The sequence below is a fragment of the Cervus elaphus genome, chromosome 17 (assembly GCF_910594005.1).
Source record: "Cervus elaphus chromosome 17, mCerEla1.1, whole genome shotgun sequence".
In the NCBI taxonomy this organism is placed as follows: domain Eukaryota; kingdom Metazoa; phylum Chordata; class Mammalia; order Artiodactyla; family Cervidae; genus Cervus; species Cervus elaphus.
This window is the reverse complement of record NC_057831.1, coordinates 37,122,266-37,144,782: the sequence shown is the minus strand read 5'-3', so window position 1 is coordinate 37,144,782 and position 22,517 is coordinate 37,122,266. Positions and strand designations below refer to the sequence as shown.

The 22,517-nt window shown below is 42.2% G+C and overlaps 1 protein-coding gene across 2 annotated transcripts in view; it reads right to left on the bottom strand.

Moving 5' to 3' along the window:
- The window catches only part of ABCG2 (ATP binding cassette subfamily G member 2 (Junior blood group)), a 130,770-nt gene extending 110,947 nt beyond the window's left edge, over positions 1 to 19,823 (bottom strand). Inside the window, exon 1 of one of the 2 annotated variants that reach the window (XM_043871255.1) lies at positions 19,531 to 19,823. The gene's annotated coding sequence lies outside the window, so the exon portion shown is untranslated. Of the gene's footprint in view, positions 1 to 7,702; positions 8,286 to 19,530 lie in introns of those variants that run through there. The other variant, XM_043871251.1, reaches the window with a different exon arrangement.
- Positions 19,824 to 22,517: the final 2,694 nt, after the last annotated feature.

The following is a 22,517-nucleotide window of genomic DNA, read 5'->3' as shown; positions in this document are numbered from 1 at the left end:
GCGACATAAGAAATACAATAAGAAATACATATTTGGTCTTTGCCCTTGGTTCTCAACACAGCTTCTAAAACTCTTTACTTTTTTAAGTTTTTGGCTATACTGCATGGTGCATGGGATCTTAATTCCCTGATCAGTGTCCTCTGCATTCGAAGTGTTGAGTCTTAACCACTGGCCCGCCACCAGGGAAGTCCCCTAAAACTCTTGTAATTTATTGAGTGATAAGACTCATAGGAGCATCTTTTGTTATTCACCACAATCTCCTTTCAACCATACTTTGAATTTATGCTAGTAACAGGACTCTTTTAATTTTCTACTTAAGTGAGATGATGGATACTGACTAAACTTATTGTGATAATCACTTCATGATGTAGGTAAACCAAGTCATTATGCTATATACTTCAAACTTATACAGTGCTAAGTTATATCAATTATATCTCAATAAAACTAGAAGGAAAAAAGAGCCATTTTCAAAACCTATTTTTTCACATCCTCAGCATGTGAGTCATGTTCAAAAGAATAAATAAAACAAGTATATAAATAATTAATATATAGTATAGAAGATAAGAGATATGCAGAAAAGAACTGTGAGAATTTAGAGAACACTTTAGACCACTTTCAAATGACTGAGATGATTTTGGATAAAACAATTCTCTTACTTGAGGGTATAATCAAACTAAGATCACACTAAGGAGAAAAATAGGATAGGCACTAAAGATAATTAGGGAAGTAGGGTACAGCAGAAAGCCTTTTTTGATCTTCGCTTCAAGATAAAAGCAAGTTTGGTCACTATTCTTTCTAATCTGTTCGTGTATCATAAGCATTTGTAGTGATTTTGAGAGTGAGAGCCTTTAGTGTAGAGCTAGCTCATAATTAAATTGGTCATGCTCATATTGTACAGGGCTTATGTCCCAGTTTGCATAGGAAAAGTCCCTGTTTACAAATATGGCAGACTGCAAAGGAGATCCAAACAGTCCATCCTAAAGGAGATCAGTCCTGGGTGTTCATTGGAAGGACTGATGCTGAAGCTGAAACTCCAGTACTTTGGCCACCTCATGCAAAGAGTTGACTCATTGGAAAAGACCCTGATGCTGGGAGGGATTGGGGGCAGGAGGAGAAGGGGATGACAGAGAATGAGATGGCTGGATGGCATCACCGACTCGATGGGCATGAGTTTGAGTAAATTCCAGGAGTTGGTGATGGACAGGGAGGCCTGGTGTGCTGTGATTCATGGGGTCGCAAAGAGTCGGACACGACTGAGCGACTGGACTGAACTGAACTGAACTGAACTAAATTATTAATTGCACCCCTTCTTCAATGAATATTCATTGGAAGGACTGATGCTGAAACTAAAGTTCCATTAAAGGTCACTTAATGTGAAGAGCCGACTTCATTAAAAAAGACCCTGATACTGGTAAAGACTGAAGACAAAAGCAGAAGGTGGCGACAGAGGTTGAGATATCAGCATCACCAACTCAATGGACATGAATTCGAGCAAACTCCAGAAGATAGGGAAGGTTGGAGGAGCCTGCCCTACTGCAGTCCATGGGGTCACAAAGAGTCGGACTTAGCAGCAGAACAACAAAAAGCTTTAGACAGGGTATTCCCAGGTGACTCAGTGGTGAAGAATCTGCTTGCCGATGCAGGAGACACAGGAGATGCAGGTTCTATCCCTGGATCAGGAAGATCCCCTGGAGTAGGAAATGGCAGCCCACTCCAGTATTCTTGCCTGGAGAATCCCCATGGTCAGGAGCCTGGCATGCTACAGTCCATGGGGTTACAAAGCGTCTGACACGAATGAGCAACAGAGCATGCACGCAGCTTTAGATGAAGAAAAAAGTGATCTTTTGCTAGACTCTGGTGCCCTCTTGTGATTAAAGCATAAAAAGTCATTACAGAAGTAAAAGTGCTTTCCATGATGTTATGATGGAGAATTTCATATTCTGATCTTGCTTATTTTGAGAGAAGAAACCATTGCAAAATGTCAACATCCCAGAGTGGATCATCTATGCATTTCTCCCAAATCTCAGCTTTGAGTTTCACGTCACCAGACTTTATCACTGGCTACTTTCCATGGCTGCTGCTATCTTTGGACTCTTTTCCCATTTATCAGTAACTGAGACACTAAGACACTAAGATCATGGCATCCGGTCCCATCACTTCATGGGAAATAGATGGGGAAACAGTGGAAACAGTGGCTGACTTTATGTTTCTGGGCTCCAAAATCACTGCAGATGGTGATTGCAGCCTTGAAATTAAAAGACGCTTACGCTTTGGAAGCAAAGTTAAGACCAACCTAGACAGCATATTAAAAAGCAGAGACATTACTTTCCCAACAAAGGTCCATCTAGTCAAGGCTATGGTTTTGCCAGTGATCATGTATGGATGTGAGAGTTGGACTATAAAGAAAGCTGAGCACCAAAGAATTGATGCTTTTGAACTGTGGTGTTGGAGAAGACTCTTGAGAGTCCCTTGGATTGCAAGGAGATCCAACCAGTCCATCCTAAAGGAGATCAGTCCTGGGTGTTCATTGGAAGGACTGATGCTGAAGCTGAAACTCCAATACTTTGGCCACCTGATGCAAAGAGCTGACTCATTTGCAAAGACCCTGATGCTGGGAAAGATTGAGGGCAGGAGGAGAAGGGGACGACAGAGGATGAGATGGTTGGATGCCATCACCGACTCGATGGACATGGGTTTGGGTGAACTCTGGGAGTTGGTGATAGACAGAGAGGCCTGGCGTGCTGAGGTTCATGGGGTCGCAAAGAGTCGGACACGGCTGAGTGACTGAACTGAACTGAACTGAGACACTATTGCTGTCTCCAACACTACTTCTGTCTTACCTCTCAGTGAATCAGTATACACATGGGTGATTTTTCCAGTATGCTGATCTCTGCCTACCTTGAACTTCTCTAGAGACACTAGAGACATTTGTTTACTCTTCTCCAAGAACGTTAATGGTATTCATGTAGTTGGTCTAGAAATATGTATTGAACACCTACTATGTTTCAGGCACAGGCTTCCCAGTTGGCTCAGTGGTAAGAATTTGCCTGCCAATGCAGGAGACATGGGTTTGATCCCTAGTCAGAAAGATCCCCTGGAAAAGGAATTGGCAATCCACTCCAGTACTCTTGCTGCAAAATCCCATGGACAGAGAAGCCTGGCAGGCTATAGTCCATGGAGTCACGAAAGAGTCGGATACGACTTAGCGATTAGACACCAACAACGACATGTTTCAGGCACACTCTTAGATACTGAGGATAGAACAGTGAACGAAACAGAACCCTGGTCTTGGAAGAAGACAGATAATAAACAGTAACTCGATCTATATAGCATAGTATGTTAGAGGTGAGAAGTCCTGGAGAGAGGCACATGGTAAACGAAGCGGTATTCTAGAAGGCAAAAGAAGGTTTTGCAATTTTCAGTAGAGCAGAGGAAAGCATTTGGGCAAAGGAAATGGAGGCAGGAGTATGTCTAGCATGTGAGAGAAGCACCTCGGCAGCCAGTGTGGATGGAGGAATTATTCCTCTCAGTGGTCCCCACAGCCACACATTCTGGCTCTCTACTCTACTGGCTGCTGCTTTAAGGCATATACCCCATGCTGTGGGTTTCCCTGCTGGCTCAGCCAGTAAAGAATCTGCCTGCAATGTGGAAGAACCGGGTTTGATCCCTAGGTTGGGAAGATCCCTGGAGAAGGGAATGGCTACCCACTCCAGTATTCTTGCCTGGAAAATCCCATGGACAGAGGAGCCTGATGGGCTACAGTCCATGGGGTCACCAAGAGTCAGACACAACTTAGCAACTGAACAGCAGCAGCAGCCACTTAGGGAAGTGAAAATATTATTTGCTCACACTTTCTCCTATGCTGCCATGGCTACTTTGTATATGGACCCATTGATGGGATACCTGGAGAAGGAGGCTTCCTGACATTTACTAATATATCCTCTTGATCATCTGATTTTCTTTGACAGCCCCCACCATTGGGGCTTCCCATGTGGTGCTAGTGGGAAAGAACCTGCCTGCCAATGCAAGAGACGTAAGAGGTGAGGGTTTGATCCCTGGGTCAGGAAGATCTGCTGGAGAAGGAAATGGTAACCCACTCCAGTATTCTTGTCTGGGAAATCCCACGGACAGAGGATCGTGGCGGGCTACAGTTCATGGGGTCACAGAGAGTCGGACACTCTTAGGCATATATCCAGACAAAACTATAATCCAAAAAGAAACATGCACCCCTAGCAGCACTATTCACAATAGCCAAGACATGGGAACAACCTAAATGTCCAGATGAAGACATAAAGAAGATGTGGTACATATATACCATGGACTACTACTCAACCATAAAAAAGAATGAAATAATGTCATTTGCAGCTACACAGATGAACCTAGAAATTATTATACTAAGTGAAATAAGTCAGAAAGAGAAAGACAAATACCATATGATATCATATATGTGGAATCTAAACCATAAATAAGTTATTTTAAGATACAGCTGAGGCTATGCCTGTAGTCTAAAAGCATGGTCTCTGGATGGTAGCATTAAAATCATCTGGCAGCTATTAGGCATGTGAATTCTTAGGCCGGGTCCTTGACCTACTGAATCAGATCTCTCAAGTTAGGACCCAGAAATCTGAGTTTTAGCAAACACCCCAGGTAATTTTCAGTCAAAATAAAGTTTAGAGGCTCTCCTCTAAAATGTTTACCCTGGGGACTAAAGGTTTTAATGGATACAAAGGTCGTGACAAACACACTAAAAATTTTGACAAAACAAGTAGAAACAGGATTCTTTTTAATGCTTAAAGGTTTCTGCCGGGGTCCAGCCCCAGCGGGTCCAGGAACACCCAAGGGATGAGTGGCATTGGCGAAAAGAAGTACACAGACTCTGATTGCAATGCAAGAACTCTGTTTATTTTTTAACAGCTCAGATTATATAGAATTGTTTTTCTTGCCTCCCCCTTACCATCACCCCATGTTACATCAGATGTTGGTTTCATACTTCCGTCAACATTTCCCTTCATGTCTTTTCCAATGACTTCATCTGGAACAATCTCGATTACAGGGTTTTTTCCTTGAATGTCCCGTACATAGTCTTCTTGCCTCAATGGCCTAATATTTTAATAGTGAAATAATGGCAGTGAGGCTGGTTAATATAAATCTTCTATTGAAATCCTATGCAACACATTTCCTAACTCTACAAAAATACCAGTAATATTCTATGTTTATTAAGGGAATGGAAACAGTGGACAAATAGCAGCACTGAAATAGCAACAATGAAAACCCTCTTGACCAAAGAGCAAGTAAATTGAAGCAGTACATCTACTTCTGAATCTAAATGCCTCCACTCTTTTCTAAACTAGAACATTATAATCTTCTAAGCAAGCCGCCAAACTATGCCTGTGGCCTTTTCCTTATTTCTGCCCATAGCCATGCCCTCAGCTTGGGCTATTCCGGGGAGGCCTGATTACTACATATTACATTTCCAAGATTTAGTAGAAAGCACAGTAACAGTAAGACAGAAAGAGAAAGGGGACAAACTGGGTTCCCGGGGCGACCCCGAGGGGAAGAGCTGCCTTGCAGGCTCCTCTCTCGTCCCGTGACCTTGTCACGGATTGGGTGCATCCCGGCGGCTCCCGACAGGTTTCAAATTTTGACAAGGAAAGCAAATGAACTCTAGTAGAGGACAACAAGGGGTGTCATAGGTCTTGAGAGGATGCTTGGGAAGATGAAGCAATGTACATGATAAACCTGAACTTAGAGCAAACAAGCGAGTTTAATTTCAATACACCCACTAACCAGCTGTGTGCCTTCTCACAAATTGCTTAACAGGGGCTTCACTTTCCTCCATGACAGATAAAAACAAAAATCCCCTTGACATGACATATCCCCATGATAGTTGTGAAAAATCAAGCAAGGTAAAGTATGTGACAATGCTTTGTATGGAAAGATAGTGTGGTGATCATTTCATTTTCTGCAGTATCTCTTTATCAAAGAGTATAGGCATTTTCCCTCTACTCAGAGAATGGATAGGACTTTTGAGTCACCTACAATGACTTAAGAGAACCCTACTTTCTTTAGTGAAGGTTGGAGGAGATACACAGCCAGAATGAAAGATTGCTCTGGGCTTGGAAAGACAGAGAAGTGGCCTCACCGGAGAGAATGGGGCTAAAGTGCTGACAGATGCTGGTAGGAATATATGTCTCTGAACTCTGAATATATGTTATAGGTTATATGTCTCTGAATTCATTTGTAGCTTTACAATTTCTCCCCCCAATAAAAGTTCATGAAAACCTAGCTTAGGCTGATGTTCAACCCCATGTACTTCTTACTGCCTACCAAGTGGTTTGCCATTACATGGGCTGTTTACCATAGTTACTGTTCTGACTGGTGAGTGTTTGTGCCATATAGGTTGTTAAACTTTAACGTAACACCTCTGTTATACTCTATAATAGAAAGGAAAGTTATTTGAAGCTTATTTCAAACAGAAGCAATTCCCCTCTGTCTGAGATGGTTTAAATGGATTCATCCTGGGCCTCACCAGCTCTGTTCATGCCACTGACCTTTGATTCCACTGACTATCCTTGACTCGATGACAAATAGTTTCAGCATGTACTTTAAAACAACACAATTTTTAATTTGCCTATTCTATCTTAAGCACATTTCTCTACCTGAGGAAGACACAAGCTACCACTCTAGAAAAACTCCCATGCATGTGGAAAAAAGAATCCTATTTTCAGGCTGGGGTTTCTTTTATTCATTTTGCAAACTTGACTTCCGTGGCCATCACCTTCCTTTCTTTCCCTGTTTTTATCCCATTACTGTTTTCTACCCTCAGCAAGACACACTTCCTATTATTTATTTTATTCCCTCTTGGCTTGGCACTTTTGGATTAAAAGCAACTTTCAGATAAATATGTACCATTTAGGGCAGGGAGCTATTCAATTTAAAGAGGAACACTCTCACAAGATGATAAAACATATCAATTATATTCCTTACTCAAACTGACTTTAAATCATATCATAGATTCATACGCCTCATAATCTTAACCTCCAAATGGGGGAAGGAAGACATCAGTTATTTTTCTAGATGCATAATTTTCAATCAAAGCTGAAATATTCAAATGACCACTAGTTATCCCAGTTAAGGCATGATATGAATACTATTCCCCAAACTGCAAAAATATTTCTGGCTCTGCTCAAAGTGGTCCATGCAATCTAAGGAGCAGACCAACATTCTCTCTCACTTGGGGTGACATGGCTTACCATATCTAGGAACTATTTAACACAACCCCCAAAACTCTGAGCTAGTCCATCAAAGCAAGTCAATATGGGTACTGACAGTGTCTGATTTTCCTTCCAGGTGCTCTACACAAATCATGTGCTCAGCCAAACACCTTTATTCTGCCAACATCTCCCAACCCCTTGCCCCACAAAGCAATAAACCTAGAAGGTTTTAAGCTGTTATTACTCTCTTTCATGGACCAGCAGCACTGAGGTCATCTGGGCACTTCTCAGAAATGCAGAATCTCAAGCCACCCTAGATCCACTGAATTCTGCTGCTTTTAAACAAGATCTCCAGGTTCATATGCACATTCAGGTTTGAGAAGTACCATTTTAAAATGACACACTCGTTAAAGCACATACCGAAAAAGAATGAAGTTTTCTCCACTCAGTACGAACATTTGGAAAAAAAACAAAAACAGACAACTCACCTCAGTTATGATCTGTGATGTTGAAAGGAAAACAGCCCAAACCTCGGTAGAGAGGCAGTGGGGACACAGAGAAGATTTTGACTCTCGTCGACTTTCTCATAGAAACTTCAAGCAAGAGCCACATCTATTAAAAGTCCAGGAGCTTCCCTTCCTGCCAGCTCTCAAGGCACAAGAGAAAGTATCAGATAGGAACCTTATCAGCTCCCTGCAACTACCAGAAAGACTGAGGCTTTCCAAATAAGCTAGTCTTGGGAAAATGTCCAGTTCTCATATCTCCTTGAATTCCTTTTTCTCCACTGTTAGCTGGTTATTAACCACAGTTCCTTCTCCATCACTGGGATTCAAACTGACAACCTAATGCTTCTAACCAGCCTGGGATCCTTTTTTGGTGTTCCTGGCAAGGAGATGGGAAAAGGAAAAGTTCACGTGTCAGAGATATCCTTCTTTTTGTGCAATAGAATCCCGACGACAGTATCTCCGACACTAACGGCAATTTTAATGAGGACTAAAGTGATCTGAGCAAATAGTTTTCCGCTGTGTAAACTTCCTGTCTTCTGCTAGGTCTGACATAATGGGGTCTCCTTTTACAAGCTCTGTCTTCTAGCAAGAGTGCAAGCAGGAAGATAACACTAATTTGGAAAGGAAGTGAACGGAACCAAGCACAGACAGTGTTAGGTTTCATTGCAAAAGCCCACTAGGGATTTGAAGAGAGGAGTTTTATTTGGAACATGCCATCCTTCTAATGTTCTCTTTCCTAACCCAGAAGTATAATAGGAAGTTAAGGCTGCATTAAACAGGCATTTCATATTCTGAAAACATGAAGCATGTCAAGTGACAAAATATGACATCTACTAAGAGCTTCTGGCTCCATTCTTTACAAGCCGTGACAATTTTTTTTTTTTTAATCCAAGCCTTCTCAATATAAACTGGCAGTAACAATAATGCATTCCTTAGAGTTGACATAACAATATTAAGAGATACTTGAAATGCTGATTACTAAATCAGCCTTGCCAAAAGTCCTCTTTGGAATCAAGTCCTAATTTTCCTCTCTATGGTGCATACCTAAGCACAGGTCAGGCAGTCAATAAATATTTATTGAAATGAAATTAAAGTTTAAGAAATCTGGATGTTGTTAAGAAATTCTATTTCTTTTTTTATCATTTTTACTGTGGCTAAATACATATAACATAAAATGTGCCATTTTAGCCATTTTTAAGTATTTGATATAGTGGCATTAATTACATTGTCAGTGTTGTATAATTATCACCACTATCCATTTTTGAAACTTTGTTATCAACCCAAACAGAAACTCTAATCATCAAGAAATAACTCCTCCAGGGTTTTTCTTTAATATGAGGATCACTTTTTAATGAGGGGATCCCTCTTCCCTCATGGTAGTAGTTGCACTTTAAGTTCCCCTCAATAGAAAATACGTAACACCAAGAATAACACGGATAGCTCTTTTAAATTATTTGCATTTTAGTCATACAAAACAAATCTTCACACATGTGAAATATGTGTGAGATTACTCTTTATTCAAGCTAGGAAAAAGGTTTAGAACAAACCTTGGAATAAAATTTCTGTCATATATGGATATATTTGAACTTTTATCTGTGTTCTCCCTTTAAATAAGGCTAATTATTTCCTGTTGAAGGGAGAGGAGAGGAACTAGCATTTACTGACACCCACTGCATACCAGAGAGGATTTAACTCTCATCCTATTCTTTATCATAAATATAAACGTGCAAAATTATTTATATGATATTACTGTGATTCTGTGTGGTAATTTCCTAGTCATTGCACAGTTGACCCTTTTGCTGTGATGTAAGCATGGGCTTCCTTGGTGGTTCAGATGGTAAAGAGATGGTAAAGACTCTGCCTGCAATGTGAAAGACCTGGGTTCAATCCCTGGGTCAGGAAGATCTCCTGGAGAAGGGAATGGCAACCCATTCCCTGGAGAATTCCCTGGACAAGGAGCCTGGTGGGCTACAGCCCATGGTTTTGCAAAGAGTCGGACATAACTGAGCACTTAAAACTTTCACACTTTTCCTAAGCATGGACAAAGCAGAGGTAAACTGCATGTGTGTATTAAGCTAACAAGTGGAATTGTCTGTATATAAGCAAAGTCTGGGGGTAAAAAACAGACCAGTGCAACATGATAAACTTAAAAGAAATGCCAACACATCCATAGAGATGGAAGAAATTTTATCCCAAGATTTGTTCTGAATCAATTAAAACTTACTTGGTAAATATACTTTTAAGGATAATGAAAACATATGTTAAGACTAAATAACCATGATTCTAGAGATCAGTTCAACATCATGAGATTGAATGTAAGATATGGTCCTGTCCTTCAGGTGCTGACATCAAGGTTGGGTCGTCGAAATTTACACAACATGAGCTAACAACAGAGTTGGCTGAACATCACACTGGTGCAGGCTGCACATAAGTAGTTGGTAAAAAGAGTGCCCAGAAAAGAAGATGCAGATTGTGGATAATGGATCCTCACTCCCTACTTATAAAGACCCATGGTCGACTAAGTTAAGGTGACTGAGTGAACTCATAGCAAGTTGAAGTGTCAAAGTGTTAGTCGCTCAGTTGTGTCTGACTCTTTGTGACCCCATGGACTGTAGCCTGCCAGGCTCCTCTGTCCATGGAATATCCTAGGCAAGGATACTGGAGTGGGTTGCCATTCCCTTCTCCAGGGGATCTTCCCGACCCAGGGATTGAACCTGGGTCTCCCGCATTGTAGGTGGATTCTTTACCACCTGAGCCACCAGTGAGGCAAAGCTCAGAATAATTGGGCTCAAACTCTCATAACTGTCATTTATTCCAGAACAATAAACATTACATAAGTCCTTGCTGAAGAAGTAGATGAAGCCTTTGTTTCCATTAAGGTAAGTCTAAATGATTCTAATTTAGGAAACACTGCTTTTCTGAGAGAAGGTAACACAAATTTAATTTTTAAGTTTCCTCCCATGTTTCATGCAACACGTAATTTTATGTTATTAAATGTAATATTAAGGCAGTAGCAATTCAACATGAAAAGGAAAGGAGGAAGGAGGGAAATTAGAACTTAAATATTCCAGAATTCTTAATGGGAAAATGCCATGGACAGAGGAGCCTGGTGGGCTACAGACCATGGGGTCACAAAGAGTCAGACATGACCAAGCGACTGAGCGCATGCGCGCGCGCACACAAACACACACACACACACACTTACCAATAAAGGTATGGTTAAACAAAATGTAGTATATGTGTACAATGGAATATTATGTAATAGTTAAAAAAGAATGAAATAGAAATATCTGTACTATCGTGACAAAGAAAGGTCTCCAAGACACGTCAATTATAAAAAACAAGTTGCTAATTAACACAAGTCATATTGATCTTGGAGAAAGAGCAGTGAGTGGTTCTGAAGACAGATCTTAATTCCATGCCCAAGAATTGAACCTGGGTAACCTGGATGAAAACTAGAAATCCTAGCTACTAGACTGCCAGGGGCTAGAGGTTAAAAGCAAAATGGCCCTTTGCTTTTCCCTGATTTGAAAGCAAGAATGTTTCAAGAAGGCGAAAGCTGTAAAAACACGTACAAAGATTATTATTAGAGATACAACACAATGTATGGGAAAGCACACTGAAAAAACTGTTTGCTAATTTATGTCAAAAGCAGGGCAGAGATACACATCCAGAGAGAAAGGGCATGGGCATCCTCTCTCACGAGGAGTGCAGTAAATTAGAAACTAGGCAGAGATACACACCCGGAGAGGAGTCCAGGCATCCTGAGTGAGGAGGAGCACAGTAAGAAGGTGACTTAAATCCCTTATATAGGGCAGTCCTTCCTGGTCTTTGTATATATTTGACCAATCATCTTGTTTCTTTCTTCACATCTGATTGGTCCTAGGACCCTCTCCAAGAGGGTCCTTGGGGAGCACAATATTTTTCTAAGATAGATCCCACTGCAGAGGCTTATGGATGCATGTCCATACTTACTATGGGGTGGGGACCCCTCCCTTTTAAGACCCCCAAGAAGCCTTCCTGTGCATGTGTAGACAGGGAAGTCTTCCTTGACCTCAGGAGTGGGCACCTATCTCTTTACTTTAGCAGAGCTCTGCTTTTGCCACTAGCTTTGTCCTTGGAGTGTCTGGGTGAGAACAAAGCTTGAATCTTACTCTGCTTGAGAAACACCTGATGTCTGGCCCTGTGTGTGTGCTCACTCGGTTGTGGGTTGTGGCTAACTCTTTGTCACCTCATGGACTATAGCCTGCCAGGCTCCTCTTTCCATGGGCTTTCCTAGGCAATAATACTGGAATGGGTTGCCATTTCCTTCTCCAGGGGATCTTCCTGACCCAGGGATTGAACCCACGTGTCCTGCGTCTCCTGCATTGCAGGCGGGTTCTTTACTACTGCACCACCTGGGAAACTGTCCCGCACAGAGGTCCACTGTCTCCTACCTCCACAGTGAATATGAGTTCATTGGGCTTCCCTGCTGGCTCAGCTGGTAAAGAATCCACCTGCAATGCGGAAGACCTGGGTTCAGTCCCTGGGATGGGAAGATCCCCTGGAGAAGGGAATGGCTACCCACTCCAGTATTCTGGCCTGGAGAATTCCATGGACTATATAGTCCATGGGGTTACAAAGAGTCAGACATGACGGAGTGACAATTTTTTTTTTATGTTAAAATGCACACGTGAGACAGAGACACACACATATATCCTTACAAAACAAAATTGTGTATTTCTATTTGTACCCATCTATGCACGTAATGGACTTCCCAGGTGGCGCTAGTTGTAAAGAACCCGCCTGCCAATGCAGGAGACATAAAAGACACGGGTTCGATCCCTGGGTGGGGAAGACTCCCTGGAAAAGGAAATGGCAACCCACTCCAGTATTCTCACCTAGAGAATCCCATGGACAGAGGAGCCTGGCAGGCTACAGTCCATGGGTCGCAAAGAGTCAGACATGACTGAAGTGACTTAGCACACACACACACACATGCATGTAATCACGGAGAAAAACCTTTAGAAAGATATGACCCCAAATGGCAGCAATGTCTGGGAAGTATAGGGTTAGGAAGTGGAGATACTCTTTTGAAAATACATATCTCTATTGTTTAAATACTTCCCACCATGTATTCATCTATTTTCCTATTTCTCTTAAGAGTAAAAGCCAAACACCTTTACAATATGTATCTTCCACCGCTACTCTGACCTCACGTTCCCCTTTAGTAATTGTAGTATATCGAGACATATCTCCCTGTTATAGCTCAAATATACACACACTGACCCAGTTCCTGGACAGTGCCCTAGCTGCTCTGGGCAGTCCTTCCCCTATTCATCTATTTAGCTCATTCTTTCACTTCCTTCAAGTTTTTCCTCAAATGGTAACCTCTCATGAGGCCTACCCTGACCAACTAAAAATTGCAATTCCTCCTACTAGCATTCTTGGTCTGCCATATCTTATTTTTGTTAATAGCACTTAATACCTTCTAACATATTATGTAATTTCCTTACCTATTATATCTGTATTTCTGATTCCACTAAAATATAAGCTTTATGAGGGTATGAATTTTTATCTGCTTTGTTCACTGATAGAGCCTTAGTCCCTAGGATTGTACCTAGTATACCAGTAGGAACTTGATAAAATATATTAATCAATTCACAAATTGTCACAAAAATATATTTGTGTATTTTTAAAATAAAAAATATCCACCAATCCACAAACAAAAAGTCAGAACAAAATGTTTAGGGACTCACTGGGTTCTGTGAAATAAGATTTGAACATCTTTGATTTAAAGTTATTAAATAAGGTAAAACATATGGGAAGGCAGCTTTTTGAATGGAATCCCTTCTATTGACTTTGGCATTTTATCTAACAATGCATATTATCTTGTCCCAGATCACCTATTTTCCAAGCAACTGGGAATAAGCTAATCATTCCTAGGAACTTCTGTGAAATCCCCAGCTATTTCTTTACAAAGGCAAAGAACCAGTGATGATCCCTTATTCCTTATAAAGGAAGCATTGTGTCCAAGTGAAGAGTTGTAGCAAAAATCCTATCTAATTCTTGGAGTCCTCCTTTATCTTTCAAAAATATGTATATCCCTTAAATGAACATAAAGTTTAATTCCCAATTTTGTTTGAGTAGATATTGAACACTTTGGAATAGTGTTCAATAGGGAAAGTGAGAAAGGTTTCAAACAGCCAGCTTCATCCTCTAACTCAAAGAACAATGAAGTCCTTCAGCTAGAGAAAACTTTTTTTTTAATCAGAATCCATGGCATGGAGTAAGGAGGAAGCTAATCCAAATTATAGAGGTAGAGAGGTTGAGAAGATGGCCCCCAGGCAAATATTTTGCCAGTCTTTTTTTCCCTTGACTTTAAGCACTCCTCAGTGCTCTGAGAGGCTATAACAGACAGCAGTGCTTAGGTCAGTTACTTGAAAATGGTGGAAGGACCTTTGATATTATGCCAAACTTGTTTCATTTTCCAACCTGTGTTGGTTTATGATGGAGTCTTCAGAATTCTCCAGAATGCATCCATGAAAATTTATGATGATCCATTCCTTTGTTCCAGGGTATGGAAAAGTTGCTCCAAATTTTCTTTAAGGTTTAGAAGCAAACTCAAGACAGTATTGTTTATAAAGAGTCAAAAATCCTATGCTGCATACTTTTATTATCAAGACTCTCAATGACTATGTACAAGTACCTCAGAACTCATAGTTTGTGTTTCTCACTTTGCCAGTTCTAAGCTCCTCCAGAGTTAAAGGCCATGTCTTAGGCTTTTGTAGTCCCATAGTACGGTGCTCTTCACATGGTAATCATTTAACCAAGACTTATAATCATAATTATAAACCATATGATAACATAAACAGAGGCTATGAACATTATTTAAAATCACTCTTGTGGCAGAACTTTGAAACACCAAATCTGCTTCCATGGTGCTTTTAAAATTTTAAATTTTAAAAGCCAAACACCACAGCAGAAAAGCAGTAATCCTGACAGACTTTTCTTGTAAACTCTTCATACATGTTATTTATGTACTGAACTGGCAGCACAGAAGTTCTAGGAGAGAAGAGGGAAACTCAAATCAAAGCAATCATTTTTACTGTACCAACCAACCCCACCTCTCTTCATTGCCTCCCATGTTTATATGGTTATTAATAAATATTTAGAGTTTAAGAAATCTAGGTACAATAGCTTATGACTGGTGCCTTGATCACCTCTATAAAGAGAGACTTTCAAGAGGGAAGCACTGCCTGATGACTCAAAAACTAAAGATGTAGACAACAAATGCAGCAAATTTTATATATTTACATAATTACACATGTGTATGTTTGTATATATCTATGAAATAGAGAAGGCAAGGGGAAGTGTCATAAAGGAAGGATATAGTTAAAGAGTAAGAAAATCAGAATCAATCAATGAGCCCCACGAGAGAGGAATGTGACAAACTGTGGTATATGAACCATAGTCATAAAAATTAATAAGTGTACGGTCTAAACTGATCATGGCATATGGGAGGAAAAATGTTTGCTCTGCCCGCTTAGGTTTAGTCCCTGGGGACCTCTGAATTAAGCTGACAAAAGACAAAGGAGAAAAAAAGGGCTTATTCATAGGGAAGTAGCTAGTAGCTAACTGGTTAAGGATAGAAGCTTATGTACCTAACTTAGTAGGAGAAGGAGGGAAATGCAGAAAAATCTTCTATGGAAAGAACAAGTAAGTTTCTGTAGAAAAGACAAATGGATTTTTAGGAGAATAAACTGGAGATAAAGTTTGAAATAATATTTGTTTGTGAAAATGCAAGTGGTCTTTTCTGTCTTCATGGCCATGAAACTCCCAGAGAGACTTACAGTATATTTACTTTTATCTCTCTCCTAGGAATAAGCCCATCCTGAAGAGGGAATTTATGACAGCCTCATTTCTCAGAAGTTTCTGCTTTTTAATCAGATAAGGGAAATGCTGAGAAGGCTTCTTTCTGCATCTGCTGATTCTTAATTGCATTCAGCTCAAACTAATCCTCATGCCAAAGGGCCATATTGGGGAAGGCCATATCCTGACCCTTTCAGTATAAAATTATATTAAGTGAAGAAAATCAGAGCTAAATTAGCATGAACATATTCACTGATTTTCAAATATAAAAAAAGTATGCATAAACACGGCAGAGATGAGAAATTAGTTTGGGGAAAAGAAAATAGTGTTTTAATAGTCATTATTAACTTTCTTATTCTATGAGTTTACTGAAGTTCATAGCCATCAGTCATTTTTTAAGTGAGTGATAAAAACTATGAGAATGTTAAGAAGAAATGAGCACTTTCCTGGCCATTTGGTGGTTAAGACCCCGTGTTTCCACTGCATAGGGAGAGGAATGCATCCTTGGTAAGGGAACTAACATTCCTCATATGGCCAAAGGGAAAAAAAAGAAGAATTTGGTTAGGGAGAGAGATAGTAAAAAAAGAGAAAAAAGCAGAAAGGTAGTGACAGGGAAAAAAGCACAGAAGTGGATGGAGAAAAAACAGAGATGTTTCCTGCCACAGTGAAAGGCAAAATGACACCTAGAGAAATAGGAAATAGTGGCAGAAAATGGGATACAAATTACTTCGTAGGTTGTGTATTAACTATTTAATGTCTCTCAACAACCCAAGTGGCATAATCATCCCCATTTTACAAATGACAAAACTCGTCTGTTAAATAACTGGGCCAAATAACTTGCTCAGTTTTCCAGGTAAGGAGGCCAGGATTCAGGCAACTCCAGACTGGACCATTTTGCTTTGACCCCTCTTACACAGACAAGCCAACATTTCAGAAGATAAGTTTCCATCATCCTCTGAAACAGTAACAGCTGATTTAGCAACTTAACATAGACCTTTGTGACATCTAAAAGAGTTTTTTGCCTTTACTTTGATAAGTTTATTTTCAAAGTAAATATTTACTTTTCCCCCAGATTCTAAAGCTTTCCATCTTTGGAGAAATGACAGTGCCCTCCCCTTTCACCTACACCCCTCTGGTAGAGCACATTTATTCATTTCTCCCTTCATTCAGCAAGCTGAGTGCCCACTGTGGCAGAATTGTGACAGGTGCTGTGTGTGTGCATGACTGAGTAAAACCACCTAGGCCCTGTCCTCAAAAACCGCACAGTGACCTATGGGGTTTATGTTCAGTCACTTCAGTCGTGTCTGACTCTTTTGTGACCATATGGACTGTAGCCTGCCAGGATCCTCTGTCCATGGGATTCTCCAGGCAAGAATACTGGAGTGGGTTGCCATGCCCTCCTCCAGGGGATCTTCCCAACCCAGGGACCGAACCCCCCTCTCTTGTGTCTCCTGCATTGCAGGAGGATTCTTTACCTGCTGAGCAACTGGGGAAGCCCCATGGGGTACAGCTTGGAACAATTTCTGGATTAACACCTAATAAACTGACCTTGAAAATAAGAGATTTTACTATTAGAAAACCCGATTCCACTATTCTCTGACTTTCCAAATTGAAACCTTGAGGCAGGGATTCTCTTCAATGAACTTGGGTTTAGACTTTGGCAGTAGACAAGCTTCTCATTATGTTTTGTTGTTGTTCAGTCACTAAGTCATGTCTGATTCTGTGACCCATTAACTGCAGCACTCCAGGCTTCCCTGTCCTTCATTATCTCCTGAAGTTTGCTCAAACTCATGTCCATTGAGTCAGTGATGCCATCCGGCCATCTTATCCTCTGCCACTCCCTTCTCCTCTTACCCTCATCAAAGTAATGTCTCTGCTTTTGAATATGCTGTCTAGATTTGCCATAGCTTTACTTCCAAGGAGCAAGTGTCTTTTAATTTCGTGACTGGAGTCATCGTCCGCAGTGATTTTGGAGCCCAAGAAAATAAAATCTGTCACTGTTTCCACTTTTTCCCCACGGATCTGCCATGAAGTGATGGAACCGGATTCCATGATCTTTGTTTGTTTGCTAGCTTTTGATCTTAGTTTTCTAAATGTTGAATTTTAAGCCAGCTTTTTCACTCTCCTCTTTCACCCTCATCAAGGGGCTCTTTAGTTCCTAAGTTTAGCATCAGGGAAATATCACAGTGTAAAGACATTCTTGGCAGGACCCACAAAAACTCATAGACTTGGACATTCTTACATTGTCATTATTTCTTACTTCAAGTACCACTGTCATACTTTCTCAGCTGTGCCATCCTAGCTTGCTAGAACTGACTGAATAAGATCTTCATACAATGGTGCTGGGCCCACCTGCCCACTTTGGTTGTAATTTTAGAAATTTGAAGGCTTCATTTCTCTTAGTAACGCAGTGCATTTTATTCTTTCCATGATTCATCATTTTGGAAGGGTGTATACTCAAGCGCTAAGATAAGGTTCAGGAATGAGATAACTTCTCCATTTTAAGTATGCCATTCATGCATTCCACACCTTACCAAACGCCTACTGTGCTGTGAGGATTATTTAGGAAAGAGACCTAGCCCCTACCCTCAAAGAATTCAGCCTAATGGTGAAGAAAGGGAGGGAAACAAAGAGTTCTGATATAGGGTAATAGGTAATAGAACAGAAGTAAGTATTGGATGGCATAGGACTAAATGGAAGGGACATTTAGACTGAAGCAATGGCAGAATAAAACATCCCATGGGAAATGACATCTGAGCTTGACGTTTACCTGGGAAAGAAGTGGGGTTGTGTTACAGGGAGAGAGAAAAATGTGCACAGGCTGGGATAAAGTTTAAGAAGAAAAGTTAGAAAAAATGACAAGGGAGTGGTAGCAGGGAATAGACCAGGAAGAAAGGGCTTTTTTTTTTTTTTTTAATGCAGTGCTAAAGTGTTTTAAATTATCTGGGAGGTGAGATTGAAAGGATGCAAACAGGAGTGTGTGGTGATCAGCATGTGGAGGATGGACAGAGGGAGCCTGACACATTTTCTGATTATTCTATTCCTCCTGGCTTTCAATGAACAACTGCAGCATTTTCAGTTCCTTCTGAAAAGTTTTTCCACATAATTTTTGATATATAAGTAGTTATTAACCTTACCTGACTTCTGTTGTGGAAAAATTTGCAATAATAAGGCTGTGTTTTAATCTCTAGCTGCACCCTCAGGCAGTAACTTTTTGTATTTTGTTATCTGCAGGAGTTTAGGCCTGTACAGAAGTCCTATCAAACTAGCCATGGGTTGGAACTGAGACTCTACTAGGGTGGAGGCAGGCTTTCCAGGTGGTGCAGTGGTAAGGAATCCACCTGCCAATGCAGGAGCCGCAGGAGATGAGGGTTCTATCCCTAGGTTGGAAGGGATCCCCTGGAGAAGGAAATGGCAACCCAATCCAGTATTCTTGCCTGGAAAATTCCATGGACAGAGAAGCCTGACAATCCACGGGGTGATAAAGAGTCAGAGGCAACTGAGGACACACACACACACACACACACACACACACACGGTGGAGGCAGCTGTTCCCTCCATTCGTCTGTCGCTCTCTGGGGAAGTATCTCCTCTCTCCAAAGTCAAAAGTGTGTGTACTATCTAGAAATGGCCATGCCAGCTGACACAATCTCTCAAAACCAGCTCCTCCCATTATACAGCTAGAGAGCTGATCCTTCCTTTAGTATAGACTTCGGTCGCTGACTAGCTAAGGAATGGCTCTCTTCAGGATCCTGCCATCCAAACAGCAAAAATGTGTCAGTTGGGACACACATAGCCACTCGGGCCCACCGTTTCAGCAAGAGCTAGGAACAGGGCAGTTCCTGGGGATGAGGATTTGTCTGAGGTTTTAAACCTCAGCCAAGTCCCTCCATCTCTTCAGTATTATCGGTAAAGAGTTAATACACAGCAGTTGCTGTGCTGTGCTGTCCAGAACATACCTCCAGGACCGAGGAACTACACCATCTCCCTGGCTGCGGGGACACTGCCAGGGGGATAGCTCTCATCCCTCTCTCCTCTCCAGCTCTCTTCCCGGGCAGAAGAGCGCCTCTCCGCCGCCAACAGTCTCATCCTCTTTCCAAACAGTCGGGCCCCGGGCAGTCGCTGGAGGACGTCGGGGTGTAGAGGCCAGTCCCGCCAAGCCCACCGGGGGCGCTCAGAGCAAAGGAGGCCGGCAAGGAGGCGGGACCAGCGAGCGCCCCCGCGCGCAATTCTCTCAGCTTTGGTATTTAGCGACGTCGTTTGTCAATCCGGCGCAGCCACCGCGGGGCGGGGAGAGGAGAGGAGAAAAGGACTTCGGATGGATGGAACCCGAGAAGAAAGAAAGCGGGAAAGGAGGATGGGAAGGGCAGCTAGCTGTTCGGACCGTTTTCTGGCGCGGGTCCGGGTCTCTGCCAGGCCCTCCCGAGGCGCAGCCGCCAGACCAGTGGAGCCGGGGCGCGGGGCGGGGGATACAACGCTCGGGGCGCGAGGGTGGAGGGGCGCGGGCGGGGGTTACAGAGTCTGGGCGCAGCCTCCGCCCCCTTTCTGAGTGAGGAGAGCGCCCCACACCGCTCTTCTCTTCTCAGCCTGTGAAGCCAGGATGCGAGCTGCTCCGGGTGTACCTGTTTGGGGAATCCGAGGCAGCAGCCCTAGTCACCACCTGGGACCAAGCACCACAGTGCTGCTTGTTCAGTGCTGGAAGGCCTTAGGGGTGCAGTGAATGGGCGCCCTACTTTTGCCCGTGCTCTGCATTAACTTGCCGCGTTTGCTTTGAGAGTATTTCCGCTCCAGATACGGGGGCACGACCTGCACGGCTGCACAGGACCCAGCTGGTGACTTAGATGGTAAAGAATCGCCTACAATGCGAGAGACCTAGGTTCAGCCCCTGGGTGGGGAAGAGTCCCTGGCGGAGGGCGTGGCAACCCACTCCAGTATTCTTGCTTGGAGAATGCCTTGGAGAGAGGAGCCTGGAAGGCTACAGCCCATGGGGTTGCACAGAGTCGGAAACGACTGAGCGACCAAGACTACAAACCCTATACTCGTTTTAGGGCTTTGCACTTGTTGTCTTGAATAAGGGCCTAGCATTTTCATTTGTCATGAAATATGTAACCAGTCCTGCCTTTGGTCGCTCGCTTCCTATGACATAAGTCACCTGGTTCTTGAAAGAATCTACCCTTGTGAACAAGGTTCAGTGACTTCACTGGTTAGATCTCTCTTGGCTCCGAACATTTTTGCTTCACCTGTCTAGGTGAACACTGATCTTCTTCTGGAAATGTTGTGGAATCCAGAGTTGCAAAACACACCTCGGGATACTCAAGACTGGAGTACAGTTTATTATGCCAGTAAGTAAAGGGGAATCAGTTCCCAACAAGGACCTGATGTTTCTGAGAGGCCCAGTTTTACACACACACGTGACTGGTTACATGTTAACAATCTCTTTGTTGTATATGATTGAGTTTTACAAGTAGGTGCTAGGAGAACAAACAGTTAAGGTTAAAGGAGGGGGAACAATGATTATACATCAAGGGGGGATGTCTCCATGATTAATCTAACAGGAGCAGCCTGACCGCAACTACAATCTCCCTTTGCCATCTGTAGGGAGGGAAGTCTCCAGGAGACCTGGTTTTCATTAGCAAGTGTTTCCTCACTCTTGAGCAGGGTTCAGGCCCAGTTCACATCCTGTCTTTAAGATGGATGACAGGCTTCAAGATGGAGTCTCTCCTGCTTTCCTCACACTGCCCCAAACAGTATAACTCACTTTCCTCACTTCCTGGTCTCCTGACCAAGTTCTGGTAGATCGACTTATTGGACTTCCATAAGTGATCACCTCTTGGGAAATAGATGGGGAGACAGTAGAAACAGTGTCAGACTTTATTTTGGGGGGCTCCAAAATCACTGCAGATGGTGACTGCAGCCATGACATTAAAAGACGCTTACTCCTTGGAAGGAAAGTTATGACCAACCTAGCTAGCATATTAAAAAGCAGAGGCATTACTTTGCCAACAAAGGTCCGTCTGGTCAAGGCTATGGTTTTTCCAGTGGTCATGTATGGATGTGAGAGTTGGACTGTGAAGAAAGCTGAGAGCCGAAGAATTGATGCTTTTGAACTGTGGTGTTGGAGAAGACTCTTGAGTCCAAGAGTCCCTTGGACTGCAAGGAGATCCAACCAGTCCATCCTAAAGGAGATCAGTCCTGGGTGTTCATTGGAAGGACTGATGCTGAAGCTGAAACTCCAATACTTTGGCCACCTCATTTGAAGAGTTGACTCATTGGAAAAGACCCTGATGCTGGGAGGGATTGGGGGCAGGAGGAGAAGGGGTCGACAGAGGCTGAGATGGCTGGATGGGCATGAGTTTGAGTAAACTCTGGGAGTTGGTGATGGACAGGGAGGCCTGGCGTGCTGCGTTTCATGGGGTCACAAAGAGTCGGACACGACTGAGTGACTGAACTGAACTGATCATCTAAACCCTGCAGTTTAAAGCATTATTCGGTGCAGTCACTCATTTGCTCACCAGTTATACTCCTTTGCCATGGACATAATTTAGTTCTCTACCCTAGTCTTAGATGACAAGTGCTCAGTTACTGTCTCTATTATGTTCATTCATCCACTTCAGTTTCTGGATCATGTCCTGATGACTTTTTCACGTCCACCAGAAAGCCTTCTGCAGGTGAATGTTAATATGTTTGATAGCAGTGAATTAGTTTTGCTTTTGTTATTAGGGAGGTATGGTAAGATAGAAGAAAGACTCTAAAGTCAAAAGTGTCTGGATTAGATCTTACTGTTATTAGCTAAAGGCTCCATTTCCTCATCTATAAAAATGATAATTAGAAAGGCTTCCTTGAATAGTTAGATTGAATATTAAGATTAAATGATCAAAACCAAGTCTTTCTCACTCTAGGGACCATATTGTTAACACCTACACTGTACTATTCACAAATATTCTCC